The sequence below is a fragment of the Phoca vitulina genome, unplaced genomic scaffold, assembly GCF_004348235.1.
Source record: "Phoca vitulina isolate PV1807 unplaced genomic scaffold, GSC_HSeal_1.0 scaffold126, whole genome shotgun sequence".
Classification (NCBI taxonomy): Eukaryota; Metazoa; Chordata; class Mammalia; order Carnivora; family Phocidae; genus Phoca; species Phoca vitulina.
The window spans coordinates 212210-223564 of record NW_022589829.1 but is presented as its reverse complement, the minus strand read 5'-3'; positions in this window follow the sequence as shown (position 1 = coordinate 223564).

Here is an 11355-nt window from a genome sequence, read left to right as displayed (position 1 = left end):
AAAATTAAAAAGCCCCCCAAAATGATAATTTCTCATTCCTTCCCTTTCCCTAGCCCTGGGTTACCTCTGTTCTACTCTGTCACTATGAATTTGACTACTATTTCATAGAGGTTGAATCACATAGTATTTGTCCGTCTGTGACTGGCTTATTTCATTTAGTGTAATGTTCTCAAGGCTCATCCATGTTGTAGAATGTGTCAGAATTCTTTCCTTTTGAAGGCAGAATAGTATTCCCTTGTATGGGTATACCACATTTTGCTTATCCAATCGTCCCTTGACAGATACTTGGGTGGCTTCCTCCTTTTGACTATTGTGAATAAGGCTGCTATAAACAAGAATGTACAAATATCTGTTTGAGTCCCTGCTTTGAATTCTTTTGTGTTTATACCCAGAAGTAAAGTTGCTGGATCATATGGTAATTCTGTTTTTAATTTTTTGAGGAACCACCATACTGTTTTCCCCAGCACCTGTACCATTTTACATTTCCATCCACAATGCACAAAGCTTCCAATTTCTCCACATACTCACCAACACTTGTTCTCCTTTTTTTTTTTTTTAAATTGCCACCCTACTGGGTGTAAAGTACTATCTCATTGTGGTTTTGATTTGCATTTCCCTAATGTCTAATTATGTTGAACATCTTTTCATGTGCTTATTTGTCATTTGTATATCTTCTTTGGGGAGATGTCTATTTATATTCTTTGACTATTTTTTTAATTGAGTTATTTTTATTGTTGAGTTGTTAAAATTCTTTATATATTCTGGACATTACACACTTATCAGATTTACAAATATTTTCTCCTATTCTGTGTGTTGTCTTTTCACTTTCCTATTAGTGTCCTTTGATGCATGAAAGTTTTAAATTTTCATGAACTCCAGTGTAGTTGTTTTGTTTTATTTCATAGATACCCTTAGTCAGCTTGGGGAAATTCTTTCCTATGTTTATTTTGCTAAGAGTTTTCATCATGAACGGTTATTGAATTTTGTCAAATGCTTTCTCTGCATCTACTGAGATAATTGTATGGTTTTTCTTTTCTTTTTTCTTTTAGATTTTATATATTTATTTGAGACAAAGAGTGTGAGAGAGAGAGCACGAGAGGGGGGAAGGTCAGAGGGAGAAGCAGACTCCCCACTGAGCATGGAACCCAATTTGGGGCTCGATCCCGGGACCCTGGGATCATGACCTGAGCCAAAGGCAGACGCTTAACAGACTGAGCCACCCAGGCGCCCCTGGTTTTTCTTCTTTAGCCTGTTGATGTGAACAATCTTGATTGATGTTCAGATACTGAAACTGCCTTGACCAGTAATGACCATGTCACTGAGCACCATTCATGTGTTTACTAGCCATTTGTAGATCTTCTGTGAAGTGACTGTTCAAGTCTCTTGTCCAATTTTATTTGGATTGTTCATCTTTTTATTGTTAACTGGTAGGAGTTCTCTAAACACGCTGGCTAAAAGATATATTTTTCCAAATATTTCTCCGGTTTGTAGCTTGATTATTCAATTTCTGAAGATTATTGTTTGATAAGCAGAACATGTTAAAATTTAATGAAGTACAATTTATCAAATTTTTGTTTTGTAATTAGTGCTTTTTGTCATGTCCAAGAAATCTTTGTCTACCCTAAAGTCGCAAAGATTGTTTCCTATTGTTTTCTTCTAGAAGCTTTATGGTTCTGGCTCTTATATTGAGACCTGTGATCCATCTTGAATTAAGATTTGTAGATGGAGTGAAATATGGGCCAAGAATTATTTTTTCTATATAAATATCTAGCTCTTCTGGCCCTGTTAAAAAAAGACTTTCCTTTTGCCTATTGGATTGACTTGCCATTCACTCAGTCTTAGTTTTCTTTTTAGGATTTCTCCATAATTATGTCTGTATATTTACACAGAAACAACTAAAGAGCATTTGGAGCTAAATTTAAAAAAATAACACTGATCAGGGGCGCCTGGGTGGCTCAGTCGTTAAGCATCTGCCTTCGGCTCAGGTCATGATCCCACGGTCCTGGGATCGGGCCCCGCATCGGGCTCCTTGCTGGGCAGGAAGCCTGCTTCTCCCTCTCCCACTCCCCCCGCTTGTGTTCCCTCTCTCGCTATGTCTCTACCAAATAAATAAATAAAATCTTTAAAAAAAAAAATAACACTGATCAGGGTGCCTGGGTGGCTTAGTCGTTTAAATGTCCAACTCTTGGGCGCCTGGGTGGCTCAGTTGGTTAAGCGACTGCCTTCGGCTCAGGTCATGATCCCGGAGTCCCGGGATCAAGTCCTGCATCGGGCTCCCTGCTCAGTGAGGAGCCTGCTTCTCCCTCTGACCCTCCCCCCTCTCATGTACTCTCTTCTCTCTCTCTCATTCTTGCTCTCTCAAATAAATAAATAAATCTTAAAAAATAAATAAATAAATAAATGTCCAACTCTTGATTTTGGCTCAGGTCATGATCTTGGGGTTGGAGATGGAGCCCTGTGTTGGGTTTGGCACTGGGCATGGAGTCTGCTTAAGATTCTCTCTCTCCCTCTGCCCCTCCCCCACTGCCATGCGCACTCTCAATGAAAAAAAATAACACTGATCGATTAATATTTTGAACTGGTAATACATGTATGTGTTCTAAGTTAAAAGGTACAAAATTCAAAAAGATTATAGAATAAAAACTAAATTTCCTCTCCAACTCTGTCTCTCTTATCCCTGGTGCCATCCACTAAGACAAATGCTATTAGTAGTTCTCTGAGCAACTTAAAAAGACAGGCTTCACGTAATTCAACACTGAGATTCTGACCGAGACCTGTGAATATGTGTGAGCGTGTGTGTGTGTGCGCGCGCGCTTATGTGTGTGTCACAGGTACAAAGTATGATTTGGGTATTACAAATCGTTCCTAGCTCATTCTAAAAGATTCACCTGAGACATTATAAGCAACACCTAAGAATTTTTTACAGGCCTTATTTTTTTTTTTAAGGATTTTATTTATTTATTTGACAGAGAGAGACACAGCGAGAGAGGGAACACAAGCAGGGGGAGTGGGAGAGGGAGAAGCAGGCTTCCCGCTGAGCAGGGAGCCCAATGCGGGGCTCGATCCCAGGACCCTGGGATCATGACCTGAGCTGAAGGCAGACGCTTAACGACTGAGCCATCCAGGCACCCCGGGCCTTATTTAATTATCTCCTTCACACTTACTTAGGTGGATAAAGAGAAACATGATATGATTTTTAAATTCACAGAGAAGAAAAGGTGGCAAGGTTTTTTCCCTTCTCATCTTTTCTTTCTATTTTTGACAATATTTATTGACCAACTCATCAGATCCATATACTGAATGACTGTCAGAAATTGCAAATTTAAAAGAAAAAAAAATGGAGGGGCTCAGGAAGACAATACTAATTAGGATATATCTATTAAAAAGCAAAAATAAAATGCACGTTGAATTTTATTTGAATATGAATTGTGAATGCAATCTGTAGACAGCTTTTATTAGGGGATTCCTGGGTTTTTTGCTCTCCCTCGAGCAATTACCATCTATGGGCATGATCCTTGGGATTCCCCCATCACAAATTGGCTTCATTATAAAGTGGAAAGGCAGGAACTGCCTGTCTCTAAGCCAATCCTAGGTGTTATGTAATAATGAAGTAGAGAAGATGTAGAAGATTCTGCTTTAGCACAATTCCTTTTATTATTGTTGTTGTTGTTACTGTTATTGAAGCCTAGCTGCCATACAAGGTCATGTTAGTCAGATACAACATAGTGACCATTCTGTGAGCAGTACCCACCACAAGTGCAGTCACCATCCATCACCACACCACCTTATTACAGTCTTTTTTTTTTTTAAGATTTTATTTATTTGACAGAGAGAGAGACAGCAAGAGAGGGAACACAGCAGGGGCAGTGGGAGAGGGAGAAGCAGGCTTCCCGCCGAGCAGGGAGCCCAATGCGGGGCTTGATCCCAGGACCCTGGGATCGTGACCTGACCCAAAGGCAGGCGCTTAACGACTGAGCCACCCACACGCCTCCGTGATTGACTGACTTTATAACTGGAAGTTGGTGCATCTGAGTCCCCTTCACCTATTTCAGCACCCCCTCCCCCAGCCACCTGCCCTCGGCAAACACCAGTTCGTTCTCTGTATGTAAGAGTCTGTTTGGTATTTTGTTCATTTCTTTTGCACGAAAGCTTCCCCCTTTCTGAGTGCGTGGCCATTGAATCCAAACACCTCATTTAATGAATGTGCTGACTAATTCATAAAGTGAAAGAGCCTGAAACACAGGCTTTATTGATTGCCCTGCTATAAATCCTCCCGAAGTGTCAAAACCACACCGTTTTCACACAAGGCCTCACTGTTCCCACCCAGGGGTTGCAGTCAGGACCAGAAGAGTCTGTCCTGAGAACATGACCAACTCCATCAATGTGCTGAAGCCTTGAGTCCTGGCAGCCAGGGCTCACCCTGGCTGGCAGGGGGCACCCCAAGTCCTGGGGGGCTTGGACACGCACAAGCGGAGGTGGGAGCTGCCTCCTCTCCAGGCCCCACACTGGGTGTGGAACCCCGAGGTCTGTGCTCCATCCACCCGAAGACACTGAACCACGCAGGGAAGAGGCAAGGGCAGGTTTCCTCAACCAGACAAGGTCAGAGAGGATCGTTCCTGCAGAGGGGAAGTGGAGGCTGGTGGCTGCGGAGGGCGAGGCCCCAGGCCAGGGACTAAGGCTCAGGCCCACCGCAGGGAAGGAACGGGGCCACTGAGGGGTGTGTGCGTGTGTTCTGAGCCACGTGATGTTGCAGCCTTGGCTGGATCCCCCGTGGGGTACCTGGTCTGGGGGAGATGCAGGGAGCTTAGGAGCCGACGGAGACGATAAAACACGCATGAATGATACCAGGGTTTGCCAGAATCGATTTCCTGAAGCGGAATGAACAGATCAAGGGTAATGATCATTTTTCATGTTCATGATACATGCTCTTGAACTACTTTCCAAAGAGGTGGAACAGTTTAGACACCAACCAGCAGGAAGAGTATAAATTCCTATTTTACTGCTCTCTTACCAGTGTTGGTTTTTAAAAAATCTTTACTAAAGGACAGGAGGCAGAAGGTGGCATTTATTTTAAATAAATAAAAATTAATTTATTTTTTAAAAATATATTCCTTTGATCACTAGTGAGTTTGGACATTTCCTTAAGCATATTCCTCACAAGTCACTCTTTTTCCGTTTTTGAAAACCATTTTTACATGCTTTAAAAAGGTAAGTTTTTGAGGCGCACCTGAGTGGCTTAGTCGTTAGGCATCTGCCTTCGTTTCAGGTCATGAGCCCAGGGTCCTGGGATGGAGCCCCGAGTCGGGCTTCCTGCTCAGCGGGAAGCCTGCTTCTCCCTCTCCCATCCCCCTGCTTGTGTTCCCTCTCTCACTGTGTCTCTTTGTCAAATAAATAAATAAAATATATATTTTTTTAATTAAAAAAATTAAAAGGTAAGTTTTTGAATAAGTTTTGAAGGAAAGCATAAGTGACAGCTATTAAATTATTATTGTAATGAAAACAGTTTAATAGAAGTGGGAAGAAGGGCCATCCAGGGAGGCCTGCCAGCCGGCTTAATGACCAGCGCAGGACGGACAGGGAAAGGGCCTGCGGCGGTGCCAAGAAGCCTACATACATGTCAGAAATAAGAAAGTAGTATCTATTTGCATTTTAAAAAGTGCATACCCTGGGGCGCCTGGCTGGCTCAGTTAGTGGGACCTGTGACTCTTGATCGCAGGGTCATGAGTTCAAGCCCCACACTGGGTGTGGAACCTACTTAAAAAAATGGGGCGCCTGGGTGGCCCAGTCGGTCAAGTGTCCGACTCTTGATCTCAGTTCAGATCTTGATCTCAGGCTCGTGAGTTCAAGCCCTGTGTTGGGCTCCGTGCTGGGCGAGGAGCCCACTTAAAAAAAAAAATGCGCATACCCTAAGAGCAACAATTCCATTTCTTGGTGTTATACCCCAGAGAAACACCCATGCACACAGGATGCATTTATGAGATGTTTAGTACAGCAACTGTTTCTACTCATGAACAACTGAAAACAGCTCAAAATTGAGCAAGAGGGGAAATGTTGAGAATAATAGGTTATAGCCGTGCTGTGAAATATGATGAAGCAGTTCAAAAGTCTGAGGTGGGCGATGCATACTAAGACAGGAAGAACTACCTATTGGTGAATGAAAAAGCAAGTTACGGGCGCCTGGGTGTCTCAGTTGGTTAGGCGACTGCCTTCGGCTCAGGTCATGATCCTGGAGTCCCGGGATCGAGTCCCACATCGGGCTCCCTGCTCAGCGGGGGGTCTGCTTCTCCCTCTGACCCTCCCCCCCTCATGTGCTCTCTCTCTCTCTCTCTCTCATTCTCACTCTCTCAAATAAATAAATAAATAAAATCTTTAAAAAAAGAAAAAAGAAAAAGCAAGTTGCAGAGCACTACATATAATACAACCCCAGTTATGTAAGCAAATACACACAGTAATGCTCGTCTGTGTATGATCACCTAGAAAAGGGCATGAAAGGAGTCACACGGGACAGAGGAACTGGCAGGAACGGGGCCAGAACTGGTGACAGCGGTCTGAAATGTTGCCCTATCTGTAAGGTTTTCATAAAAATGTCTCATAATGACAAGGTATTTGTGTGAAGAGTCCAGGGCTATTTTTTATAGACATGGTGTTGTTGATGTTGGCACAACTCGTTGCGAAAAACAGAGTTCTGCTTTGCCCTTCTGCCCAGTTGGGAAAGGCGAGGACTGTTCACCCTGGAATTAGCCCCAAAACACAGGCTTCTTTGGGCACTTTCTTTGGAGAGAAAAGTTCAAATTGAAGTCAGCAGAACAGAACATCACCTTTGTTCCTATATTTTGAGGGAAAAGAAACATCCATCCCTAGTAATGAGAACAGCCGACACGAGTGTTGGTCAGGGACAGGGAGCCGATGACCCCGGATTGTTCCTAGCCTGGCAGTCTGCTCACCGAGGGCCAGCCTGGGGCCACAGGGGTAGGCCCTTCCTCCCAGCTGAGCAGGCCTCGCAGCCTGTGGCACATGGAACCCCACAAAGAAGGTTGATCATAGGAGACTTTCTGGAGAAAAGGTCTAGAGCTTTCCTCAGCTGTTTAAGGGATCTTGAACCCGAAAAGGTTGAGAGTCACTGCATTGGGGTGACACGGTGGCTTAGGCAGGCAGTAACTCAACACCGAGGTTTCCATGCAGGCTACACAAGAAATCGTGAAAACCTTAATGCCCATTCCAGAATCTAAAGTCACTTTGGCCTTTAATCTAGTTGGAGAAACAGCTGTCCAGACCGAGGGCTCCTCACCCCACAGAGGTGTCCTGCCTGCCCCGCCTCTCACGGGGTTGCATGCTGACCCCGCTCGGATTCAGATCCATGGCCTCAGCTGGGCTGGGTGACTTGTCCAGGGTCTCACTCCCAGTGCGTGGCGGAGCTGGAACACCCCCCCACACAGTGTGCCTGGCACTCTGGCCTGGTTATGGTTCCTCTGGGTGAGGAACGGAAGCTACTGGAATACTGAAGAAAGTGTACTCTGGCTTTCTGGAGACCTCTGCCATACCTTGGCCTCGGCAGCCCCTGGGACTTTAAAGTGCGAATGGGCGGATGCCCCATCCATAGCCCTGCCTTCCTGCCTATAAACACATCTATCTGCCTCATCCTCCCGTTCCTCTTTCCTAATTGTGATCCCGGGTCTTGACCTTAGTGAAAGCGTGAGAAAAAAGACAGCGTAGTTGACCACAAGCAATGCTCCCCAATTTTGTGAAAATTCACCGCGAATTTTTGTTACCTGGCTCATGGCCAAGGCATCGTTCTCTGTGTCTGTGACTTGGTTTCAGAGGCCCCAGAACCCAAAGCCGCTCTGGTGGAAATGCAGATGCCCAGGCCAGACCTCCTAGGACAAGCCTGTTCCTGAGACATGTCTTTCCATCAGAACTGTATTCCGGAGATTTGCAAAATCTTCCCTCTCTTCAAATGTGTCCCCTCCCCATGTCACTCTGTCCCTCTGACTGCTCTGCCCTCCATCCAACTAAATGAGCCATTTTATGTAGAGAGAACCGGGCACTACATGCCTGTATGTCTTAGATACACTACTTTTGCCCCTTGGATGACTCTTTACTTTTTTCTAGACAATTCCTCCATGCGGTCAACACTCAGCTCCTCTCTGAAATCTTCCCTGCCTTTCTAGAGGGGAAAAATGGATGCTTTTCCCCCTTCCTCCCATGGCACCCCGTGCTGTAAATATCTGGGTACATGTCTGTGCCCTCACTCAGGGTGAGCTCCTCTGACTCATCTCTCAAGCCCAGTCCCAATGAGAGAAACTGGAATACACAATGGAATTCTATTTGGTTATAATAAAGATGAGCAAACTACTAATTTATGCAACGATGTAGATGAATTTCACAGACAAATGGTGGAGCAAATAAAGCCAAGTATAAAAGAGAAGATCTTGTAGGATTCAGTTTATCTGAAGTTCAAAAGCATGCAAAACTCATCTGTGGCGATAGTGATAGAAGCCAAAATAGTGTTACCACTGTGGGCGGGAGGGTGGGGCTACTGCCAAGAAGGGGCAAGAGGAAGCCTACTGGGGGGTTGCAAATATTCTTTATCTTGATCTGAGTGTCTTATAAACATACAAATTCTATGAGTCATACAATAAAGAACTGTGCACTTTATTGTATGCATATTAGAGTTTGCAATACAATTGTTTTTAATTTTAGAGAAAGGCCACCAGTGCCTCCCATTAATGAAACCAGTTGGAAGCCAAAGGGCAAGGCACCTCTAGTGCAACCCCAAGGGTCAGCGTCCTGGAGCCTAGGGCTGGGCAAAGAAGAGCAGAGAATGGATTGAGGCTGGGGTGCGGGATAACTAGGGCAATGCCCAGTAAATGTTTGCTGAGTGGGAGAGCAATCATTATACCTTAGTATAAGTAAATATATGGGATTTTTTTTTCTAACAGTAAGCTTTCCTGGAAAGCAATATGGAAATAGGAGAATACTGGGCACTTTGACTATGGGAAGTGAAAGAAATTCTTTGCCTTACTGACAGTTCTGCAGAAGATGCCCTGGTTATGCGGTCAACAGAATTCGAGTTAGCCCCTTTCCAGAGCTCAATTTCCTTATCAGTGCCATAATAAGACCTAACACTTTCTAGTGCTTGACAGCTGACGATGTATTTCAAAAACTTATCTCATTCAACCCTCATTGCAACCCCGTGAGAGTTGGTAAGGAATACAGATGGTCAGGGATTACTTGAAATAAAGAAAGTGAAGCTCATAAGAAAAGCAATGCAAGGAAAACTTGCCCACAATCACAGAATCTGGACGTTGCAAGTCCAGGGTTCCGACTCAGTGTTCATTGTTTTATCCACTTTGTTGTAAAACACATGAAATCGGGTTAGATGCTTGCTCAAGTGTCTCTGAGCTTTAAGCACCTGTGTTCTCCGTAATGTCGTCCAGCTCCGTAGCAGGTTCTGACCCTTGGCTGGGAGCGGAAGTCCAGCTGGCCGTCACCTGCATCACGGTGGCCTTGGTCACCGCACTGACAGAGCCCTCTGGCGGGCACTGCGCCTGGGCAGCCCTTTCCTCACGGGACTTGATTCTCCCCCCGGCCTGATGAGAGAAAGAGCCCTGCACCTTTTTACAGATGAAGATTGTGGCCTGAGAGACATTAGGTGACCTGCCCACGGTGGCACTGGAACGCGGTCCGGCCAGGCTAGGAGCCCGTGCTCCAGAGCGGGTGCTCGGCCAGGACTCGGAGAGGGAGAGGGAAGGCCCACCTGGGAGAAGGAGACCAGGCTGCATGGACCCCCAGAGGGAGCCGGGGAGCCAGGGAGGCCAGCCTCTGGAAGCCCGCCCTGAGGCACGACGCCAAGGGGGCACCGCACACAGACTCTGCAGGGACTCTGTGGACAAACAGTGGCCGAAGTCCGCACAGAACACTGGATTTCTGATCTTGCGCGTTCTGGGAGCTGGAGTGATTGACATCACCAGCCTAGGCAGCGTGGCCAGATGGGCTGTTGGTGGAACATAGGTTGCACTGGAACATGGGAGTTGCTGAATAAAGGTGTATTAAATTATGTTGCCTGAGAAAGGAGCTTATCAGTGGAAATGTGCTAGAAAGCACTTTCCTCACGGCGGGCACATGCAGTCTCTCACCCACTTTCTTCTCCACGGTCTCCTGGGCTTGGCCGCCACACGCGGAGGAACAACACATGCCCCTGCCCTCCACTCCCTCTCCACACGCCCTCCTGGGACCACCCACCCACTTGTATGGCACAGGTCCCCACTTAGGAGCAGATAGGTAGCTGGCCAGCCTTGGCTTCCAGCCGGGTCCTCGCCCTGAGGGCCACCTGAGTGTGGGCCACGGGCCGAGGGGCCCACCCCGCATCTCTGCCCGGCACAGCCCACGGGCCAGTGCGTTTCAGCATAATGTCCATCTCAGCTACAACCTCGCTGCCCCTCCTGTGCTTCTCCTCCCAGTAAGGGCTTCGCTGCCTTGCCAGCTATCCGATCGGAAATTTTATCAGAGTCTCTCCAGCTGCTTTCCTTTTTGTCCATCACCAGGTCTTGTGAAATGTTCCCTGCCCCCTCTCCACCCCTTCCCCTCCCCCACACTGTCAGTGCCCTTGACATCTGTCACGTGGGTCACCTACAGGCCCCCTGGCCCAGTCCAGCTTCTGAGCCACCCCAGAGTGGTCTTCTCAGATCTACGTCTGAGCAGGTCACCCCACCACCTCTGCTGGTTCCCCACTGAGAGCAACGGTGGCTATGTGTTCGGAGCTGTGCAAATTCACTCCAGCATGGCTGCCCTGAGTGGTCACGGGGCATTCTCCTCTAGAAGTCCCCACACACCCACCCAGGATGCCAGACACGCCAAGCAATGCAGGATAGCACCCCCGTGCACCACATGCTCTCTCAAGCTTCAAGCCTCAGCTCCAGGGTCCCTTCCTGGACACCCTGCAGGCAGAAGTCAACATTTTGTTCCCTTTGTAATTTGCATTCACATATTACCATGAACATAGCACCTCATTCATCCATTCATCAGTCCTTAACAAGCCTACCCTAAGTGCCTTAACATCCAGATGCCTCTCTAGACCCTAGAAAGATGTAAATTAATTGCACCTATTCCCCTGATTGGTTATTGGTGTGTCAGAATCTCCTGTGATCTTAACCTTCACTGTTCCAGAACAGGTCTAATACATTTGTCTCTCAGGCACAAGAAAAGTGCCTTATACATAAGGTGGGGATGTTTGGGGAGCTTGACTATAGACTGAGTACTAGGTGTTATTAAGAGATCATTTTTATTTTGTTAGGAGTGCTAATGTCACTGTGGTATGTGTGAGAAGGTCCTTGTTTCTTCAGAGATGCAAGCTGA